General features: G+C 41.4%; 1 protein-coding gene across 2 annotated transcripts in view; it reads right to left on the bottom strand.

The window, feature by feature from the left end:
- Positions 1–22414, bottom strand: part of atrnl1a (attractin-like 1a) — a 241016-nt gene that overhangs the window by 17449 nt on the left and 201153 nt on the right. The window lies entirely within an intron of this gene.

The following is a 22414-nucleotide window of genomic DNA, read 5'->3' on the forward strand; positions in this document are numbered from 1 at the left end:
ACGACACGTCAACATGCTACTCTCAAAGTAGTTGTCAACTTTAACACAACGTGGAGCACCTTGGTACACACAGAAGAGGACACACACTCAAAACACACAAACACACACACACGCATGTAAACATCCCCTCCGGTGCTAATAAGTTTAAGTGCTGGAGCGTACGGCATAATTAGAGGCTAGAGGCTCCCCTGTTTGTTCGGTGTTTTCAGACTGTCAGGAAATGATGAATTCACCACTAACTAAAAACACAAACAAACACACACACACACACACGCACTTAACCGACTGTGGAACCAGAACGTCCTATTAGCGAGCACTCTTTCCCCTGATTGAGTTAATAAAGACAAAACAATGAGTCATTGTTCTGATGGAAGAATGAATGGAATAAAAAAAAGAGGACGGAAATGACGCAGAATGAGTGTTTGTTGTCACTAAAATTCAGCATCTGTCATTGTTATTGTAACACACACACACTTTGACCGTGACATGCACAAATAACTTATTTATGGCGGCAACTGTCAGCGCGGTTTTCCGAGCAACTCGCTTGTTTGTGTATCCGTTATGATCCGGTGGTTTCCTTTGATCTTAGGCACACGCGTTTACATTACATCATGTTTACGAGACGCTATTTCCTCCAGGAAATTCACAGTTAGTTGTGTAAAAGGTCGTTAAAATTCACACTGGAGTAAACAGTAAAGATCCCCGCAGAGCAGTAAGTCAAGTGCAGGTCGTGTCACGTTTAACGATCTGGTGTGAAGTCACAAAAAGCTTTATGGTATGTTTTTTAAAAATCTATGAGTTTTGTTCATTTAAAAGGAGCAGTGTGTTGGATTAGTTGGAATGCTGATTGGCGCCCACTCGCCTCAGCCTCTACTACCTAGTGTGAAGAAGAAACTACCTGAAATATACAAAAAGAGTCCCATCTAAAGCTAGTTAAAGGTCCAGAGTGTAAGATGTAGGAGTATCTTTTAGCAGGCATGGACTACAATATTCACAACTAAATCTAATGAAAACTACAGCAAAAGTCAAAAACAACAAACAGGGTTTGTCATTGATTGATTGATTGATTGATTGTTTGAAGTGTTTATTTCGAATATGCAAAAAATAAAAATAAGGCAAAACATTTAAACATAGAAATACATATTCGAAAAGGAGTTAGAAGAAGAATAACTTATAAACTATCACCCCTTCTCTTTAAATAATGACAATACCAAGCTTCCTTGCAACTTGTTTAAATATTCCTGATACTTATAGATAAATAGAATATATCCCTGACTTTGTATTACAAAACAAACAAAATAAAACCTGTCATCACTCACTAAAGTGACGTGTATTCTTAAGAAATATGTTGAATTTATGTCCTAGCCTATGAAATATTTCCATTTAATGCTCTTAAACCTGTATCGCTCACCGTGTGGCCTTCATCTCTTCTTGGTATGACAGTGGCAGGCTTTGAGGACAACTTTGATTTAGTATCAAACTATTTCTGCATGCTGAGTTTACAACACAAGTCATTAGTTACAGTGATGGGACTGGTTGTCGATATGTTTTACACATATTCAGTGGTTGAAGAATGTGTGTGTGTGTGTGTGTGTGTGTGTGTGTGTGTGTGTGTGTGTAGGTCGACCGCCTGACACATCACACATGGAACCATTTGATCTTGTTGGTTAATAACAGGCTGCTTAGCAAAATGACTGATCTAACAGCAGAGGAGTTTGAGTTTGTGTGTGTGTGTGTGTGTGTGAGTAAATGATGAAGCATAGCCAGCGTGATGTGACAACTGTAAGAGCTTTCTCTGGCTCCTTTCCCAACCTAATCACAGTAAGTGAGCGAGAGAGAGAGAGAGTAGAAGTGACAATTAGGGAGAGGAAGAAATGAACGGAGGGGAAGAAAGGAGGGGTGAGTGGAGAGGTTAGTAAGGTTACAAAGGAGAGTCAGGTGGGCGGGGTCCAGGCAGGTATTTAAGTCAATAGTAAAATCTTGCTGAGCTGTCGGTGCAGTATAAAAGCTTTCTCAGCTGACAGCCACTAAGTAGATCTAAAGAGAACAGAGGTTCTGACCTGACAGAGAGAGAGAGAGAGACATCAGGGTCTCACTCTCTCTCTCGCTCTCTCTTTTTATTTATATTTTAAATATCAAGCGCCACTTAAGCCCAGACAACAGTTTTTGCTGACCGTGTGCAATGTTGAAATTGGCTACTTGGCAATACTGAGCAATTTCAGCCCATCGTTCTATAAAGAATTATTGGAAAGAATCCAACAAGATTGTTGGATTGTTTTAACCATGCAGGGTTTATTTTTTTTTTTAGCGGTTTGGTGCCACCTTCAGTCTGTTCAGCCATGCGGACCGTTGATGATTCAGACATCCAAGTTCTTCCATTTATTCCAACGGGTGGTTTCATAAAAGGAGCTAAAACTTTTTTGAACACAGTCGGATAAGAATCTCATGCTGTCTCCAAGGAATATGCTGTTAATCTCATGTATGTCTGATTGAAGTGCTACAGTTCACTTTAATTTTAATGCACGACTCATGTTCTGTTCATACAGTAACTGTCTCTTTTGAATCTATTTTCTTCCAGCTAACACACATAACTATGGTGTTATACACTGGGCTGTGCAAAAGCAAAGTTTTCACAAAGTACAATCATGACTCGACAGAAAATGTGTTTACTTCCAACAACAAGTCCAGTTTACCCTCTTTGCAGCCTGTTTTCTATATTTGTTTGAATGTTCTGTTTTTCTGTGATTATAATAATTTCCTCTTTTCCTACGACGTAACACCACAGGATGGCCGTGTGCTTTGTGCTTCGATGGTTTGTGTTAGAAATACGCGTGTTGTGTAAGATGGTCACTCAAGAACTGCGCGTGAAAGACTTAATGCTGTGGAATGACAGGTGAAAAGCAAAAAGAAAGGCACCGTGATTACAGAATCACTTCATGATGATTCATACTCCATTTCCTGAGACCATCAGCTCCCTCCTCCCTGCACTCTAAAGCTTCTGGTATTGTTGACGCTGATATCTAATGCTCACATGCAGACAAACTGACACATTAGAGAAATAAAACAAGTGGACATGAGTGGACAAACATCATGAATCCACCCATAGGATACGAGGGGTCAATGAAAGGTTCGGAAAACTACGTATCAACCCACGTTTGTAGACAGCACTCTCCACCACCATCATCAAAACACCAAATAAAGGAATATATTTCAGAGTATTGGCGTCCATCCCTATAATCAATGCTGAAGCTGTTCTGGCTGCACGTGTTGGCCCGGCTAAGACACTTCATGTAGGTTGTCCTGTAATTTGTCACATGTCTATATGTGCGCAGATATGTCCAAGTTTAACTGTGTAACATTTGCAATGACTCATTTATTCACACGCCTCTCTGACTGATCGCACTATCCTGTGAGAACAGAGTTGTATAAACGTGATGACCACGGCCGACGTCACCCGAGAAGCAGCAGCAGCAATTTTACACAACATGCTCGTTTGTGTGCGTAAGATGGGAAAGCGTGAATAGTGGGTTGTTATTTTTGCAGTCATGTCCGCGTAAACATGAAGGAAAGAAGAGAGGACGCGGTTCCTGTCACGTCCGTGTGAGATCATGTAATTGGCGCAGGCCGGAGTGTTTCTATCCATTTTGTCTTTTTCTAAAAAAGGGAACTCAGACAAGGTCACTTCACGCCGCACCTTCTCTCCAGTCCTTTTCTTCCGTGTATTTGCCTTTCTCTTTTCATTTATCAAAAGAAATAACAAACGGAGAAAAAGAGGAACATTTTGTTTCAGGAGCAGCGAGGTCTTTTCAACAAAGTGTCACTCTCGCCTCCCTCCTCCTTTCATCTGCTCTCCTCATGGCTTCCTTCCTCCTCCTCCTCTCTCCAGTCTTTCTCTTCAACAACTCCTCTCCCTTTGTCTCTTGCACTCGCCTCAAACGTACAGTTGTTGAAACCCGGTTCGTGCCGTTTTTTTGTTCCCGCGATGAACAAAGTGGACAATCGAGCAGTATTTATAGGTGGAGGGTGCTGCTACAGCAGCATGATAGATAGATAAATTGTCTGAGGCCACAGGGAATTGAGCCAAAAGTTTGTCCTCCCCTGAACGGGCTGCTTTCTTTCCTCCTTTTTTTTTTGTCTCTCAAGCTGTGTTTTCTAACAGCTTCCACTGAATGTCTGTTCTGGACGTAGCGTGGCGAAATCACAGTTGTGGTAAAGTGCAAAATCCTAATCCAATCACCCAAATAAGAAAGTAATTCAGGGGGTGGACGGCAAACCAGGCATGAAAATACAATCTACTGTGAGGAAAAGGAAAAGGGGGGGAGAAGGGATTGTTATCAGATCCTACTCAACTGTTCAGCTGAAGCTCCTCCACCAACCGCCTCCAACCATTTTACACCATTATCACCTTTCAATAGCAGCTGTGCTTTTTCTTTGTGGGTGACTGGGCTCAGTGATGGATCTAAGAGTTTGGAATTGGGGGTTGAAGTAAAAGTTATTGTCTCATGAAGCTGCAGAGACGGTATTTCGTATCCAAGAGGGTGCTTCAAAAAGCCCTCCGCGTCTTTGTGTATTTTTTTAAAGATTAATCTGGAGCCGGTCACGACAGCTTTTCATAAACCTATGGGTGATTTCATAGAGACTATGTCCAGGTTTTATACCGTCTATGATCATATGCAACATTACCTGAAACATTTCCTCAGGTTGCTTTGAAGAAGGAGTGTGTAGCAACCCCCTCACGACATGCTATTCCTGTTTTCAGGTGATTGTACACGAACCAAAACCAAAGATTTGAAGATCATATTCCATTTCCGGCCGCTAGATTTCTACACACTTGGACCTTTTTAACACTGAACTTGTGACCCGAGAGCTTCAGCTGAGACTCACAGTGATGAAACAATCGCAAAACACCAATTATCAAGCAGGATCATTTAACGAGAGTGGCTGGAGGTCAAAGAGGATTAACACGAAAAAATAAGCATAATGATGACTCTCTGTTCTCTCCCTCCATATTTCTCCTCCTCAGTTCCTCAGTTCCTCTCTCCTCTCGGTGTCCCTCACAGTCTTCGCTGTCAGGCCTCTCTCTGTCTTGCCTATTACTTCCATCACTCACTCTCTATCTCTTCCACCTAATGGCCTTCTCTCTCTGTCGATCTATCTGTCTCTCCATGTCTGTTCGTCTCATTTTCTCCACCTCCTTTTGTCCGCCGTGAACACTTTTTGACATTAACAACACATCGCCGGACAAACACAGGACATATTTTAACTTTTTTTAGACATTTAGGTCACACAATCTGCAAACTGAGGTGAAACGGCTCATACATACGCACATAATGCGCGATATATACTGCCAGATCCATCCGAGATTCATATAAAGATTTGCCTTTACTGCTTTTTAACAATCAGAGAAAAACACGGGCACTCAAACTCGAATATCAGTTGCATCTCCTGAAACGACGCGCATCCTATCTCTGTTCATATCAACAAAAAGCCGCAGGCAATCTCGACGCGCAGCAGGATCTTTGTTACGCCGATTATCTGGATGTTACACTTTTAATACTTCTCTGTTCTGAGTAAATAAACTGTGTAAAGAGGCACCAGTATGTAGGTTGGGGGTTTGATTTATTAAATCTGAAACAAGCATCTAAGCCCTTTTATTGAATTTACTTGGGTTTAATAAAAGCAGCTTAAAAAATTAAAGATAATATTGAGATATAATCACCTCTCAGAGGCTGAGAAGGCAGAAACGGAAAAGTTTGGAGTGGATATGGTTTCACGGAAACCCTCCAAATCAACTTTTTGCTGACTTTTCTCACATTTATCGTGCGTTTCAGCAACATTTGTTGGGAGGCTCGGTGCTACACTCGAACCCATGGAAATGTATAAATTAATTTACAGGAAATAAATAAATGCTTATTTATAGTCGTGAATTATCACTTTCCTCCTTTCTTACGGTCTCCCACTCGTTCTCATCCTCCATGGCGTGGCATTTTAAGTGGCTTTCAATTGACACAAAGGGCTCAGTGCTGGATTCAAGAGCTTTGAACGCATCGTAACCGCCGCTGGCCTCCCTGCCGAACACATCTCAGATGGCGCACACACACTTGGGAAAACACACACAGTGTCGCTCTCTGACCCCTGAGGTGTGGAGAGTGCCCCCCTGTCGTGCCCTCCTTAGCCGATTAGACCGGCCATGCATGTCCAACCCCCGCGGGGCAGAAAATTGTCATGTCCAATCCCCTCTCCATCCAAAACTCCCCATTTCCTCCTCTCTCTGTCTGTCTGTATCTGTCGCTGTCCTCCCCAGGGAGTCTGCTGGATTGAGAGGGAATGGTGCTGATCAGGGAGCAAGACAGATAGTGTCTGTGTGTGTGTGTGTGTGTGTGTGTGTGTGTGTGTGTGTCAGTGTGTGTGTGGGGTCTACTTAAGGTGGGAACATTCAGCAACCCTATTTCAGAGTTTAAGGACTTTTTTCCTGGTGTGCTTCTAAATGTAAGTATGCATTTATGGATAAATTCATAACAGAATTTATTATCTTTTGACAGACGCGGGCTGCCACCACAATCCCTCTAATTCAGAGGTCATCGTGAGTGCACATAATTCCAGAACCATGAACTCTGAATTAGCTAGGGTCCAAATATGTTCCCTGCAATTGTTTGTATTGCGTTTCGTTTAATAGAGCATCTAAGATATGCTGGATAAGGTCGGGCTGTTCCCCGGTCCCCTATTTTTCAAGTATAATAATAAAATAAATCATTTATGCTTTATGCTCCATGTTTTTGTCTTGACCCATCTGACCCAAAATATTTCTGTTTTGAGTCTGTTGTAATATTTTTGACCCGTTGCAACCTCTGGATCTTTTGAGTGGTGCCTGGAAATGTTTTGTAAATGGCACTTTAGATTAGGCAATTAGGCTCCTTACACATGAGGTGCAGATTTCACTGCTAGGTTCATGGCCTCAGCTCGAAGCTCACAACAAATATGTGGAGAGAACATTTATCTGTTGGCAATAAACTGAGGGGGAAAACAACAAACAACTTATTTTCGAAATGAAGACATCTATAAGTAAATGAATGTGCAGAATAGTTTAAAGTCTGCGCGTTTAGACCGAATGAGTCCAGCAAAAGCAGAATACAAATATGAATCTGGTAGTTTTTGAATGCACTCGCATGAAAGTTGTAAGCAATCAGAGATTTGTTCTCAACACAGATTAGAGCCACCATTAGATCCAGTTTACTCCACATGCTGATCATCTAATAGCTGCTTGACTTGATATTGCTAACTAAAAAACACTATCTTGATGAGCAAGGACATTTTTTATGGAGTATAGTAATGATCCTTCTCATATAAAAGTTAACATGTGAAGTGTTAAGTAAGTTAAAGTGTTTTTGGAAATATGTCTCATGATTTACAGTCACAAGAAGTGCATGATTCAACTTTTTTTCCAATGGTCTAGTGTTTACAAAACAAACAAAAATCGGGATAAATCATAATATATCACAATAGGTCAAATCCGCACCGGAAGCATTGCAGTTGTATTGAACCAGGAGATGAGAACATTGCCCAACATACAGTGAGTGTGTTTACTGCTGTGCAGCCTCAGAAAACATCATTTGTTTCCTCGTCCTGTTATTCTGTATATTCAAAGAGCTGCTTCAATGTTTTGTTTACTATTTTCCTTTCTGCAGAAAATAACTGCAGTCAATAAAAATGATATACGTCGGCCGGCATTTATAAAAGTGTTAATCACAGTCTACAGTCAAATGAAGATCATGATCATCACTTCTTCCCCGTCTCAAGGAGAAATGTGACACATCAAAACGTCACTTTCCTCGTCTAACCACATGAATCCCTTTAGATCAACCAGTGTCACCAGTGAAAGCTGCAAGTCAGTCACCAGTTGAGGAGCACCTCTCGTGACCTCTGACCTTTACAGCGAGCGAACTACAGAGTGAGCGTGTGCATCTGTGCCGTTTCCTCCCTCGTGGCATTTGAAAAGGAGCTGTTTCCTTTTAATGAATACACAAAAGAAAAGTGCAGTTTGCCATTTGTATCTGAATTCAGCTCATAGCCGGAGGAGACGGAGACGGAGGGAGCGGGCGGGCGGACGTGTTTGAGGTATTTCTAAGAAAAAAGAAAATACCTTCAAGCTTCGAGAGTGAGGGGAGATTTTCCGGCACAAAGTGGCATCTTTATCCCTGTAATCAGACAGATCCAACAGGAGATATGGTGTGCCTTGTCCCTTCTCTTCTCCTCCTTTTTATCCTCTCCGCCACATAAAAGCAGTTCTTCACATCCCATAAACAGCTTGTTGTCACCTACAACTTGTAAACAGGCAAATATATAAAAAAAAAAGTCCCTGCAGAGAGGACAGACCTCCAGCATCATCCTGACAATCTTCTATATTTCAAATATGTGAACACAGAGAAACAATGTGTGGTTAAGACGCGAAGGAGAGGAAGCAGAGAGTACGTGAGGTGAGGAGAGGAGACAATGAGGGGATTGGGAAAGAAATGAGGACAGGAAACGAGAGGAGAGGATAAAAGAGAGCAAATGAATAAAGGAAACTATGAGAGTAAAGATGAAAGGAGGGGGAACAAGGGAGTAGAAATGAGAAAAGTAAAAGAGAGGAACTAGGAGAGGAAATTAAATAAAAAGGAAGAGAGGAAGAGAGAGGAGAGGAAAACAAGGGAGGAGAAATGAGGAGAGGAGAAGGTACAAGGAGAGGAAAGGAGGAAAGAAAGCTAGGAGAGGAAACAAGAGAGAGGGCAAGGAAAGGAGAGTAGATGAGAACAGAGGGGTGACGACAATGGAGGAGAGGAAACAAGAAGAAAAGAAGAAGAAGAAGGGTGCTCAAATAAAAGAGGACATGAGGAGATAAAATGAAAAGAGAGGAGAAGAGGAAATGAGGACAGAAGAGAAAAAGAAAGGAGAAGAGGAAAGGAAACAAGGAGAGGGGGGGAAGAGAAAGAAAAAGAAATAAGTGAGGTGTTTGGGGGAGATGACAAAAGAATATAAAAGGGAAAGAGAAGAAAGGAAATGAGATGACAGAAGAGGAGAGGAAAGAAGAAGAGGTGACAATGATAGGAGAGGAAAGGACAGGAGGGAATGAAGGGGTTAAAATGAAACAAACATGTGAAGAGGAGAGAAAACAAGAAGAGGAATAAATCAAGTAGAGAGGGAGACAAAATGAGACAGAAGGACACGAGGAGAGAGTAGACAGGAGAGGACAAAAGGAGAGGAGACAAGGCAGCGAAAGGAGACGTCAGGAAAAGGAGAGAAGGGGATGAAAAGGAAAAAGCTTGAAGAGTGAAGGAGAACACATGAAAAATGTGGCAAACGGCAAAGCTACAGAGATGAGGAGGAGGAGGAGGAGGAGGAGGGTGGAGAACAAAACAGGAGGGTGGAGGGCAGGAGAAGGAGAGATGACGAGACAGAGGCGAGGAGGAGATGACAGGGCTAAAATCAGGAGAGGAAATGAGGAACGATATCCTTTTAAAACACACACACACACACACTTTGAGTTGCACCGCTGGGACTCTGTGGCTCGGGCGTCGCTCTCTGTGTTGGTGGGAACAGAGTCGGGCTGCTTGTCAAGCGAAACGCTTGGTGGCGTTTGAAGGCTCCCAGAGTGGGACTGAGATCCAGCGTCACGATGAATCAGCCTGGATGCACCATTACAGAAAATGACTCACAATTTTCATCTAGAGTGTTAATCTGTCTATAGATTCACACACACACACACACACACACACACACACACACACACACTTCATCTTCTTCTTGCCTCTCTCCTCCGGACATGTTTTTTTTTTATCATACTCTCTATGGAGGAGCAAAGTGGGTGGAGTGACTGGCTGCAAAATATTGTTTCCTTGGGCTGAACAATAAACCAAATTAATTAAATTACCCATAATGTGAGTTTCTTTTCACCCTAATTTATTTATTTACTCATTGGACTTTTCAAAAAAAACAAAAAAACAATTATGTGAATCACTCTAATTAAACTGAGAACAGCTACAACGATCAATCAGCCTGAAGTCCTGAATCTTTAACCAGCCAAACATCTAAAAAGTAAATGTCCTGATGCATTGCTACGAAGACAGTCATGATATATTCTACATTTAAGATCATATTTCCATAAATTCCCAGTTGAAGTTTTGCAGCATTTGTACTGATGAGAGACTCAAGACTTCTCTCACCAAACAAAAACAAATTCATCATCTGTTGTTTGGACGTTGGACATGTTACTACTTTGTGTGGATGTGAATGTACTCGTGCACAACGGTGCGAGTAACGTTACGGCTTCACTTCTTATCAGCAAAGAATAGGACAGAAAACATTCAGGTAGCTGTTCCACATTTTTGTTAGTCACTGTCTAAACCTGGCAGCAGGTATTATCAGCTTTTTGCTAATTAATGTTAATCCCATGAGTAACTTGATGACAGGCCAATATTAAATATTCTCTGCTATCAGGTTTTTGTGCTGTCCGCCTTTCTAAGGGGAAGAAGCTCTGACGCTGTGATATACAGTGGGCACAACAGAGAGATGCCTTCTCTCTAGCTGACTGTGTCACGTCAGCTTCGCTTCGTTTAAATAATTTAAAGGATCAGAGTGTAGGATTTTGTGCCATTCGCGCGTTGTAGTTGCAGATTGCAACCCCCTCCACTCATCCTTTCCTTCTGAGCATAAAGGAGAAAACACAAAAAAACACAAAAGGCCCCATCTGGAGAGCTTCTCCTCAGAAATGTTAACATGTTCGTGTTCTTCTCTTCACCTTGAATTCAAAAACTCAGGATGTGAGATGTATCTTTCAGGTGCAAACAGACATGTGGTTGAAAGGAAGCCTATTAGAGGATTTAATATCTCTGCAGACTCTTGAATACCTTCTTTCCTGAAATGACTTCTGCTGTTTATTCTGCATGCTACATTTCCACGTTCGTCATTTCTCTGTACTTGTTTTTTTTTTTTTTTTCCCTGTCATTTCCTCTTCTCCTTTCCCTCCAGTCCTCGGCGCGGGACATCGGGTCACATCCTTGTCTCCACGCACACCTGCATATTAAGCAAATTGTAGAAACGCGTGTGTGTGTGTGTGTGTGAGTGAAAGACAGAGACGCGAGCGAGCTTTCTGACTCGGAGGTTGCGTTGCATTTTCATTTTAATCAGCGCGTCGGTGAGCGAACAGTCTTATTACTACAAGGGAGGACAGAAGGGCCACTTCACATCCTTCCTCTCCCTCGCTCTCTCTCTCTCTCTGAGACGACAAATTAATCATTCCTCTAATGCCACATGAAAGCCAAACTTTTTTTTTTCTTTTCCTACCTCTCCTTAATTCGGGAGGTGGAGTATATCCTTCATTCACCTCCTCCTCCTCCTCCTCCTCCTCTTTCTCTTACAGACGCACCCACAAAGACACACACTTTCTCCGTCCTCTCCACTTCTCCTTTCACTATTAGTGTTGGAAAGATTAATGTGTTTTCTGGCTGCCAAGGATGTGTAGTTGCACCCACAAGGGAACATATACACACAAATATACACCTGCTCTCAGACCCACATACACGTTGTTGTACTGTATAAATGCGCGTGTGCACACACACACGCACGATTTGACGCATGTTCACCTGAACTCACATAACAATGCTCCAAAGGCCATCATCATTTCTGAAAATGTTTTTTTTTTCTTTCCTCCAAATTCAGTATTGACGGATTGTAGAGGAGGAGGAGGAGGAGGAGGAGGAGTGGAGATATCGATCACGGAGAAAAGAGGAGAACAGAGAAACACACTCATCATTAAGAGGGCAGAGAAGAAAAGGCTGTATACTCAGGAAATGTCCTAATGAGAAAGAATATGGTAGCCAAGCCACAGCGCTATACGGTTCCGCGCTTCTGAGCCGCCGTCATGAAACGTGGTCAGTGATTAATGGTTTGCTTTTTCCTCTCGTGATTGGCCGCGACTTCGTTTGGAGGAACGGACGATGAATCGGAGCCTCTGTGGACGGACTGACTGGCACACCTCAGGTGTATTGAAGGCGTCAATATGCTTTGAGCTGAGCGCTTTGTCAGATTTTCTAACCTCCTTTCTAACAGCAGAATCATAGGGCGATGAAAGTCACGCTAATTTGTGTAACTCTGAAACAGACAAACCAACAATCACTGACTGGTTAAGAGGTGTAAATGAAGGCAGAGTTTGAACCTCGTCTTCAAACAACCACTGCTGTCACGTCAAGCTTTAGGAACTCCAACCCAAATTATCTCGCGGTCAATTACCTCTTTAACACTGCCAGAACTCAAAGAGCTAAGAAGATCCAAATGTTTATGAATACAGTCAAAGTGTGATGATGAACTGCAGGTAAATAATGGATGTCTTAGATTTGAATATTTCACTCTGAAGCCGTACAAAATGTAGCTTCCTAGAGTTTACACAGTTTGTATTTGAAAGCTCCTTAAGGGCGTTATTAGAGATTAGAATAAATGTTCGCTTCAGTACAAACTTCTGTGGCTCTGGTTTCCAGTCAAAAACCATTACAGAAAGTCAGTGGCTTTCTTAAACGAGAGATACATCCCCAATTAATTATAGCTTGTTCCTCACAAGCCATCTTTGGAAGTCTAAAGTTTATATCAGCTTTTTTCCGTTCGTTTGAGAGCTGCAAGTGTGTGTTGTGAGGAAACTTGACCTAAAAACAGGGATCCATTCTGTTCAGAGCCACTACACAGTGTTTTCTATCCTTAGGTAACACGAAGTCACGTGTGGGCCTTGAGATCCTCGGCAGTATTAGTTGTTTGGCTTTGACTGGGTGCCAGTCTATCTCAACACTGTGGTGGCCAGGGTCGAAGAGACCTATTGCTGCCTTCCTAGACATAACAGAAAGCTTGCCATTGACGGCCCAACCTGCAACATAAAGACATTCTCTTTGACTAATTCTGGGTGTGTAGTATTTGTGGTGTGATCTTGGGGTTTAAAGTCGATCCACCGGGATGAGTTGGGCAGAATGTGAGACCGACTCAGGCACTTCTGATGAACTTTGAGAGTGTCTCTAATTCTCCTTGGCCAATCGTCAATAAATAATACAGCATAAGACATCAGAGGCTCCTGAACACTTTCCATTGACCTTTGACTTCAGCAATTTCTCCACAACACAGAGCAAAACACCACCCACGCAGCAGGAGTTGTTTCAGAGTCTTCCGGACGATTCCAGGTGAAGGTCGAAATCTTTTTTGTCACAAGCTTCCAATGCATAAAGGAAAATACAGAGCACTGTATTGTTTTACTACTGTCTCTCTCTGACTGCCAATTTTGTTTCTGAGCTGAGTCACCCAACCTCTGACTCTCCTTTGTCCCTCCTTAGTATCAAAGACAAGATATACAATGATCTTATCCCTGTTTCATACATCACTCTTCAAGTTCTCATACCTGAACAAGTTAAGTAGGATATTTGTCAGTTGTGTTGGGGAAAGTTACTTGTAAAACTTACCCAAAGGTCCTACTAAGTTTAGCAGAGATTTATTAATGAAAAAAGAATGCTATGGGCTGCAAGAGCTCCAACGTTACACCTGGTGTCTTTAACACAGGTGGAAACAGGAAGTGAGAAGTTGTGGTTATGTGGCTAACGTTAGATTTTATGATGCAGAAACCTGGAGTTTAGAAAAGATTGTGGTCATGGTAACGCCTCCATCCATTCATCCTGGCACTTCCATGTTGGAATTTCTTTTTCTCTCGAACATAAGAAGATGAACTGCGATTCGTCTCTGTGACAAATAGTTTATCTGCAAGTTTAAAGTTCATTAGCGTGCACAAAACAACTCTAACCTGCCGAAGCTCTTATTGAGTGAGAATTTATGCGCTCCCTCTAAACCCTCTAATACTCCCTACTCTACTCAGTTTCACGCATCTGACATGTTCACGCTGTAGACTCATTAATTCTGTTTTCACTACCTATCTCCCCCGTTCAGCTTGTATCCGAACTCACAACTGAGATGCGAGAACTGGCGCTGACAGGAAAACACACACTCGCACACACAATGCATTCACTGGCTGAGTGTTCAGGACATAATGGGCACGCCTGCTTGGTCAGCTGAACTTGAAACTGGCACTAAACTACTTGATAGACAGAGTCGGAGAAGGAGAAAGAGGAAGGAGGGAAGGCGGGGTGATTGATAGAACGAGGAGGGAAGACAAGGGAGGGGGGGAAGTGAGAGATGGATGCGTGAAAACTGCAGTGAGGGAGGAAAAATGAGAGATGTGCAAGGCCGGATGGACCATTGGCCAGACGAAAGGATGTTTAAAATAAAGGTAAAAGGAGAAGGGTGGAAACGGCAAATCTGGCTGCTGGACCTGGTTTTGTTGCGTCAGATTGAGACTTTAGCATGTTGTTAGACTAAATCTGTCTGTCCATGATGAAACTGAAAACACCTAAAAGTGACTTTGTATCTAATTTGTATCTTAGATATCTGACCTTCAGCGCCTGACCTGTCCGATCTCACATAGCTGAGCCAGTCCTATCATACAAACGGACACATGTTTTGAGCTGGACCGTGCGTGTCAGTAAACCAGCATTTCTTGCAGCTACAGTCACAGAAACGAGAACAAAGTGATGCTAATTGACAGTGCGTGTCTGTCAAGCTCAAAGAGATCCATTTATTAATGTATCCTTAGAAGAAGTGGAGGGAAAGGTGGGACAGTGAGTCCAGACTGACAGCAACAGAGAAACTGTGAAGGAGTTCAGATCTGAAACACCAATGTGTCAGTTCAAGAGAAGAATAGAGGCTGAAAATGAAACACTGTTCGGTCAAAGATCAAATGAAACATCTGTTTGCTCTCTGTGAAATATGTGGAGGGTACGTATGGTGTAACACGGTGAAAAGGGGCATGGTGTTTTTTAAAGCGAAGAACAAAAAAAACGTGTCCACGACTGATAAAAGTCGTTTAAAAAAAAAAAACAAGCGTCGAGGGACAAAAGTAAAAAAGAAAACTCTCAAATTTAAGACAAGGGGCCCAGTCATAAAATGTTAACTCTCGTATTTTTATTGCTCTGTGTCTCCTCAGCAAGATATCGCTCACCGCCTGCTGTTTCAAGGTAAATCCTCTAATGCAGGGGAGGAAGGAGAAGGAAGTAAAAGCACAACAGGTCCTTAGCTCACCTGACAGCCTTGAATCCTCTTTGTGCTTTGCTTAGCAGTGGGGGAGGAAACAGATGGAGCCTTTTACATCCAACTTTGAATACATCTCTGCTGACCAGAGAAGAGATACTGCACTGATTTTACCCCGGAGTAACATGTTTACACACATGTATGCATGGATCAATTTGGATCAATTTATTTGCTACCAAAAATCCCTGACAGTATAATAAATTAGTCACTCTGCATCATAATGTCCAGTGCAGCTCCTACAATGTGGCAATCTATTTAAACTGTTGAGTGATCTGCTCTCAGCAATCATTGCCACTAGCTTAGCATTCAAATCACCTCGCTCGAGTAGCCCGTAGGCTCGGACTCTAATCTTCCAGGTACGAAGACGTTTACTGACGATCCCAAAAAGCTCTCTCTGCAGGTTTTAAGTGTACGGGGAGTTGGACTCCAGATGTCAAGCATTAATTGCACTGCTGGTCTGTGGTATTCCAATCAATACACGAGTCTACCGGCTCCACTGAGCGATCTGTTAATATGACTGTAACATTTCATATGAGTCGACATCTTCAGACGGGGTAAACGGGGAGTCGCTAAGGTGTTAAGACTGTATGGGGTGCCGTTTGTAAAGCGTCTCGCTCTGAAAATAACAGCAACATTTTGTCACATTTAGCTAAAAACAATGTTTAAAAAACTGGTTTGAATTTTTGAGAGTCACTTTTTTGCACATTTAGAACAATATTTGTGAACTTAGAGATATTTTAAATATTTAAATCCAAATGTTAAATGTAAAATCTAAATGCTAAATCTAAATCTAAATGCTAAATCTAAATATAAATGTTAAATATAAATATAAATGTTAAATATAAATATAAATATAAATGTTAAATCTAAATGTTAAGTATAAATCTAAATGTTAAATCTAAATCTAAATGTTGAAGCTAAATGTTTCGGGTGAAACTAAATATTTAGCTAAAATGCTTTACAAACGGCACCCCATAAGACTGAGCTTAATGTATCATGTATAAAATGCAAAGCAGGTAACAGTTTGGTTCATCACAGATCTTAACTACAAATGAGACGTTCAGAAAAGGACGGCCAGAAGAATCAGGGATGTTCACAGACTCTAACCTCAACACATTAACCCTCACTTCACCCCTGACCCTAATGCCAGCAGGACGTGCCATTGGTTCTACAACCCACCTGGAGCCTTTAAACAACAGCAATGATATGGGACCACCTCATCTCTGTGCTCCACAGAGGCATGACTATCAAAAACTCAGAGTTTGATCTAGCCTTAATAACTTTAGCATTTCATTTGGTCTAACTTCAGAGATACTTTTTTTTTTCTCCAGAAGTTGCAGCTCAGCCAAAGAAGCTGATTCACATCCTTCCTTGAAAAGAACAGTCATGATTCCCACAAATGAAAAATGTTTCTTTCTATTTTTTTTTTCATATTGCCCTTTAAGCAACAATGTTTTTGTGTTTCTCCCCGTCTGAGCATGTGCTATCTTTGTCGTCCACCTGAAGTATCTTATTGATAATTGCCAGTTGAAAAAGAAAAGACGAAAAAAAAAAAAAACCCTGGATGCTTCAGATGCCAGAAGTATGATTTTCTGTTCATGCACCCCTATTTTTTTTTTCTAAAAAAAACAACAATAACTATGTGAAGTATATCTCAGAGACAGAGGAGGGAGAAAAAGATAAACAGAAGAGGGATAACGAGACACAGGAAGAGAGATGGTTAAAAGCCGTCGGTACATTTGTTCAGCTGAGGCTGCTGCAGGTGCTTCTCCTCCAGCCACTGAAATAATGTGTGGCCCGGACACCTTTTCTAATCTGCCCGGCGATGAAGGGGGAAAGAAAAAAAAAGGTGGGGGGCTTTTTTGTTAAAGCGCAAACAGAACATGAAGAGAAATGGGTTTGTTTTAGCCTCGTTAGTGTTGACACGGGTGTGAGTTATTGAGTTAATAACATGGCTGTGTGTGTGTGTTTGTGTGTGTGAGAGTCCGCAGCCATGCCTTTCAGTCGTGAGATACACACAAAGAGCCACAGGTGACTCCGGAGCCAAAGCAAACCGAAGGAGGGTACACGCAATTGTCCATGATGAATGCAAATGAGTGGGTGTCTGTGTGTGTGTTTGTTTTCATGTGTGTTTGTACCTTTTCTCATTTTTCTTCTCTGCCTGATAGAAGCTTTTGTGTTATCTGATAAGTCCTGCAGTGGTGAGTGTGTGTGTGTGTGGCTGCTGTGGCTAAATCAGTATTTAGCTGTGTATATTTCTCCCAAACATACATTACTCCCAGGTGTCATAAATATTCTTTATCTGCTCCTTTCCCCTTCATTCCTCCTCCCTACATCCATCCATCCCTCTCCACCCACCAACCCTCCCTTCCTGAGGCGTATTAAATCCCCGCAATTGAAGAATAAATATGCCACATTAAAACATAAGATATGAAATTGATTCATTCTTTGCCTTAAATAGCATTATGAAAACAGGAGACTCTCGTTAATCAGCGGCAAGGTGGGAACTGCTTTCCACCGGCAGAGGCGTGCAGATGCTAGTTGCTGCGGGCTCATCAGCTTTACGACCTAACGGCAGTACTTTATGAAGGCAGTGGAAACATCGATTTATGCTGATGACTCTGCCTCTGTTCTGTAATGCAGCCATGACACGCTGTAAAGCCCTGATCAAGTTCGGGAGTGGAAGAGGTGGCCTTTGGTTTCAAAAACAGGGCCGTATACTGTGTGATGTAGTGGCTTTTACATACACAGGATTGTGGTGGTTAAGAGGCGCAGGAGGCCATATGCTACCACACACATCTTACAAGTCCATGACAGTCCACAGATATTAATATATACTGTTCATATTTCTGGACTATACTGAGTTGTTATTACCGCTTTTGTAAGCAAACAAAGTGATGAATATAGCCATAAAAGTGGAGTTCAATAGACGGAGATTTGCATGTTCAAACATAATGTCATTTGGAACAAATTATAGTGAAACCTTTGGTTAATTAACAGCAAGGTTAAGCGGCTTTTAGACGATGCACGGCAGATTCAATGAAATTTGTCTACAGGCAAGAAAAGAAAGAATAAAGTTTAATATTAAATCAATAATGATGATGATGATTAGTACTGAATTCCATCCATCCGTTAATTTTCCATAACCACTTAACACTTTAAAGCCCATATCAGGGTCGTAGGGGGCTAGATCCAATCCCAGCAGCCACTGGACGAGAAGTAGGCAAGACCCTGGACGAGTTCATCACATCACAAAGTGATTTCCAGGAAACTCCATGAAGGTTATTAGTAAATTATTACTGATCGGTAAAATAAAGATTTATCCATGCTGGGTGGTCTCACTCGTACTACTTCTAGTTGTATTAAATGTATAATTTTGGCTTTAGACTCTGATTAAAATTCAGGAAAAAAAAATGCAGCTTTGATAACTTTATTACAAAGCGAAAAAATGCTGAGAGCTGCATATCTGTAAACAGGGGTGCAGCTGTATGTAAAAATCAATCAATTCATCCACACACACGTCATTGCAAACTCAATGTTTTCAGTCAAACAGGCCACTTCTGCCTGAAACCCAGCATTAAAAGATATTTGTCATTTATCTAACCATTTCAGAGCACTATCCTTTTTCCAGCAAACGTTAAAATAATCCACAGAATACACTGTGAGCACTTTTCAAAGTGACTCTCTTTGTTAGAAAGTAGGGCTAATGGAAACCGCCAATGTTACCCACTGTAACAGGGATACTGCCTCGGGAATCAGGATTTTTTTTTTACAATCATTTTTCAAGCTGTGCACTCAGCAAACAGAGAATGACATCCATTGCATTAAAGTGGAGGCAAAATATCGGACAAATAAAACCAAAACAATGTGGGTGAACTGAGTCTTTGAAATATCATAAGGACAGCAGAACAGCATGCAACAAAAAAAAGTTCCCAGCAGTCAAAAATTGTAAAAAACAGCACATGGTTTGCGTTTTCCTGTAGGGTTGGACTTTGAGTTTTCATCCTTGGGAAACAAAGCGGATCATCTGAGATGAAACTAAACTGGTCAACATATTTCTTTCCAGCTGTGACGTATAGCTTATATCATTAACCCCCAAACACCTCGCCATGTGAAAACTTTATCCTCACAACACTGTCAGAGGTCCGCCAAATGTTTTATTACCTTTTATTTGAAGAGTATAATTTCAAGTCTTTTGAGGACAAAAGAAAACATTTCCAGCTGCGACACTTAATCTGTATCATTATAAAAGATTAACAGTCCAGACACTTTCTTCAAATAGGAATGATGTACTGCTCTGGTTTCAAGACGACCTATAATTGTGACTCTTCAGAGCACAGGGAAGATGTCTTTGAAGAAAAACCACCTGGAGAGCGTTTTAAGCTCATTCGTTACAGTGTGTGTGTCCTGGGGAATCTAAGCACACTGCACGTCCACATGAATTTATAAAGTGATGGATCCTAAAACCGTTTGTTCTTGCAGAATAAGGGAGCGAAAGACTCAAACTGTGGTTTGAACACAGACGCTGTGGACTGCAGCTTCTGAAAGGAAACTGGAGGGAACCTCAGGGGATGGAGCTGTCTTCTACTATGCAAGAAGATACAGTATTTACCCATATGGCAACAAAATGAGGTTAGAGAAGACATGAATCATGAATCAGATACTGGGTGGGCAATACAGTGATATATGTGTGTGTGTGTGTGCTTGCAAGTCAACCCTGTCCTCTTAGAAATTATGTTTATATAACCAGATGAGTTACGAGGCAAAATTACGTCCTAATGGGAAACGCAGTCGCTGCTTGAATTATGTTCAGGCGTACGTTGTGTGAAGAAACTGTTACGTTTCTAGTCATATGGAGAGGTGGTTGCTGTGTATGTTGGGCCTACGAAACGCAGGACTTTGACACTGGAAGCCACTGGGTTTGCATTTTCTTTGCCAAAACATAACCATAAAAGAGTTTATTATGGTTACGGTTGCTACGAGAGGATAGAACAGTTTTAAAAAACGATGTAATACAGCGTTAGTGAACGTTTTAATGATTCGTTTAATATCATCATCTCGCAGAGGTGTGGACTCGAGTCACAAATTTGATGAACCCAATCATCTCGTATAAAAGTACGATGACTGTTTTACATGTTTGTTTTGCATTTGTTCTAGTTAGTTGGTTAGTTAGTTTATATTGTCTCACTCTCTGGATACAGACTTGTAAAATCTATTAATGATAATGAGACAGGGTTGTACATGTGGAAAATTGTGCTTTGGGAAAATACTGGAACAGAAACAAAAAAACATTTGTAACACTTCCTTTATCAAGTACTACTGCTAGTATTTCTGATACTTTTAACTCTGATAAATGCCAAGGCCATTGCATTTAATTTGTCAAGAGATGAAATAGCTACAAATAGTAGCTCCTGAAAGAGATGATTCATATGATTTTATAAATGTTTTCATTTCAACTTTTACTGGATGGTGAAAGATTATTGAAATTGACTGAGCTCGTCTGTGCCTGTAGACTGCGGTCCAGACTCTCTCCTCTTACCTCTCACTTCATCTCATTCATCCAATCACTATATTCAGTCTCTACTGTGCCGATCCATAAATTACTCGTCCCCCACATTCTGCGTGTTGCTTGTCTCAAAGGCACCAAAGCACTCAAGACTTCATTAGAGAGAGCTCAGGAGCCCTCCTGCAGAGCGCTCGGCTCTAGCATTACATGAAAAAGTCTCTTCGAGTTGAACTGATTTGTGTAGATTACAAGCAAAGCTGCTGCTGGTAACCCTGGGCCCGAAAGGAAACCCAAACAATGGTGCTTGGGTTAAAATTGCACATTGTACAACAGTGGAGAAACATAAAAACATAAAGCATGAGTGTTTTAAGCGAGATTCAGTTCAGGGAAATGTATTTCAAATGTGCCATCACTTTCCAAAAATATGATGCTATTGAAAACATTGTTATGGGTGAAGAATAAAGAAGAATGTCATATTTAATGTAACATACGTAATATGAGAGATGAAAAATGTTTTCTTTTCTTTCTTTTCTGTGTCTGTATATCTTGTTTCTTTAGATATTGAGGTGGAAATGTTGTGTTTAACTTGTCACTGTAGATAAAAGGATGAAAATTATGAGTATACTCTTCGAGAAACTTGAACAAAAAAAACGTACAAAAGTAAAGAAAAGAAAACAAAAGCACAACTCATCATTTTTTTTTTAAATAATTAATCCTCCATGAAATCACACCACACTCCTTTCCATGCGATTATATCTTCATCATCTAATTCACACACCTTCCCATGCAGACCAAATCACTGTGCGAGTGTGGAAACAACAGGTGTTGTGTTCTTGCTCGCTGTCTAAACGTGGCATGAAATGGGGTGATGATGACTCTATTTGTTTAACCATACGCTGTTGCACCGCGTAAGCGGGACAACATAAAATAGCGGGGCAGCAGGGAAATGTTCCCTTTCGCTCATTCATTACACAATTATGCTAAGCTGCATGCATGACTATGAACCAGATGTTGTGTAATTAACCTCGGTGCGAAGATAGCGTTCTGCCCTATTGTCTCTCACCTTCAGGAGTGAAATGGAAACCGGGGCTGAGGCAGCGATAAGGGGAAGGTACTCCTGAGGTTTCCACGGGCGCATGAACTGTACTAAAACTGAGCCGGGTCCAGCCTGGTCAAAACAGAGCTAAAACTAATTAAGCATCACGTGCAGATAGCCTTCCAAACCATTGTCTCTTTAACCTTCAGCTGGGACATTGTGAGGAGATGAAACCTCAAAGACAAAGAGGAGATATGTGAATATCTTAAAAACTGATACCAGTAAATTAAAAAGGTTGTTCTGTGAATAAAACAGATTAAAGTGTTGTTTGTCCATTAAACTCTGCTGAGGTCGTTGTATCACATCTTTTAATTCTTTCATCATGATTCCCAATAAAGCAAAATAAAATCCATTGAATTTCAAACGTGGACTGGAGTCATGCCTGTTTTGAATTATGTCTTACCTAACGAAGCTATCCATGCACATTTATTTGCATGCGGTTTGATAAATGAGGGTGATTGTTCTCTTGGCTTTCATTCTGACTGGTCGACCTCGTGTATGCAGCAAATCTCCTCCAACATCTGTCACTGGGCTCCACTGTGGCTTCAGGCCGGGGTGACAGAGATGACTAAGGGGTAATAGTTCATTTCCTATAATGCATTGCTCCTATCAGGATTATTAATATGCTGAAATGAGTTAAAGCAAGGTCAGGTAAATGAGACAAATGT

Source organism: Larimichthys crocea, chromosome III (genome assembly GCF_000972845.2).
Source record: "Larimichthys crocea isolate SSNF chromosome III, L_crocea_2.0, whole genome shotgun sequence".
NCBI lineage: Eukaryota > Metazoa > Chordata > Actinopteri > Sciaenidae > Larimichthys > Larimichthys crocea.